Source organism: Seriola lalandi, unplaced genomic scaffold (assembly GCF_002814215.2).
Source record: "Seriola lalandi dorsalis isolate HSWRI2012SDOR001 ecotype SW California unplaced genomic scaffold, Sedor1 jcf7180002054883, whole genome shotgun sequence".
Classification (NCBI taxonomy): Eukaryota; Metazoa; Chordata; class Actinopteri; order Carangiformes; family Carangidae; genus Seriola; species Seriola lalandi.
In genome coordinates, this window is record NW_019525658.1 from 1,024,086 (window position 1) to 1,025,603 (window position 1,518).

Consider the following 1,518-nt stretch of genomic DNA (forward strand, 5'->3'; position numbering starts at 1 on the left):
CCCCCCCTCCTCTCATTCAGTTTGACAGGCTAAGCAGCAGACACAGAGGTCCACAGCAGGGTGTGTGTGTGTGTGTGTGTGTGTGTGTGTGTGTCGGGGCAGTGATAGACAAGCATTACCCCGCTCCCCATCATTCCCAGTACAGCTCCAGTCGCACTCCAATTAAAAGAGGAGCAGCTCTGGTGCAGACAGCAGGTCAGAAACAAAGAGAAAGAAACAGACGGTCGCTCCTGACAGCGTCTGTCTTCTACACCACAGAAGAAGAACTTCTAAGCCATCATGGCTGTTTGACAGTTGTTTCAAAATAGAGTAATGGCTTTTATTTTGGTAGGAATTAAAGAAGAGGTTTTTTTCTGTATTTTATTATGAATGCTGTGTCTTCCCCAGGACATTATACAGCAGAGGTTATAAACAATGCACTAACCATACTTAGGTTTATGAAATACAGCATCTGCTATTTTATTTATTACATAGCATTTACTTATGTGCATAGAAACACACAAATAATGCAACAATTGTCCGTCTCACTCTGACACAGTGACACAGATGAGCCGAAACAAAACAGGGTTTTTTGGGGGGGGGGTGAGTTCAGTACCTCAGACTGGTTCCCGTTCCAACGAGACAATGACCCTCAGCTCACAGCCAAGACAACACAGGAGCGGCGACAACTCTGAGAATGAGTGCCTCAGGCAAAGTCCTGACTTGAACCCAATTCAGCATCTAGAGAGACCTGAAAACATCTGTCCACTGACATACACATCAACCTGAGCTGAGTCTGAGAGGATCTGCAGAGAAGAACGACAGAAAATCCACAAGCCCAGGAGTGTAAAGCTTCTGACATAGAACCCAAAAAGACTGGAGGCTGTGATCACTGCTAAATGTAAAGGGTCCGAGTACGTCAATGTGGGCACCAGAGGGCAGTGCCCCCCACTTTCCTCGCTGTGCCCCCTCAGTTATATAAAAGTATCTTAGAGTTTTCTCCGTCATCAGTGCAAATTTTAAGGCCAGAGAACTCTCTCTCTCTCTCTCTCTCTCTCTCTCTCTCTCTCTCTCTCTTCAGATGCTGACCAATCAGTGTGCAGAGTCTCATCACTTGGATTTTTTAGTCAGATTATTGTAAGGAAAGCAACAAGACTGAACTATTTTTTTAGCACTGTTTAGTATTTTTTAGTATGAAAAACATGAAGGGGTCTGAAGACTTTCTGAACATCTGACAGCCACAGTCTTTACAAATGTCTCCACAGTTGTTTGAGCTACCCCCCAAAAAAGTGCAGAAAAATGCTGTGACAGTGGTGAAATCCCCTCTCACACCATTTTTAACACTTTCTGTAAACTGATGAATGACATGTGAGGTGCTGTCCGTCAGACCAACCCCCCAACTGCAACTTGTTACTGCTTCAATACACAAGCGCACCTGAACCGTGACAGGAAGGTGAAAATTAAATCTATTTTGTGGAATTAAAAAATAAAAGCCTGTGGCTTATCTCCTGGCTGGAGCCCCCCACCCCCCACCCCCCC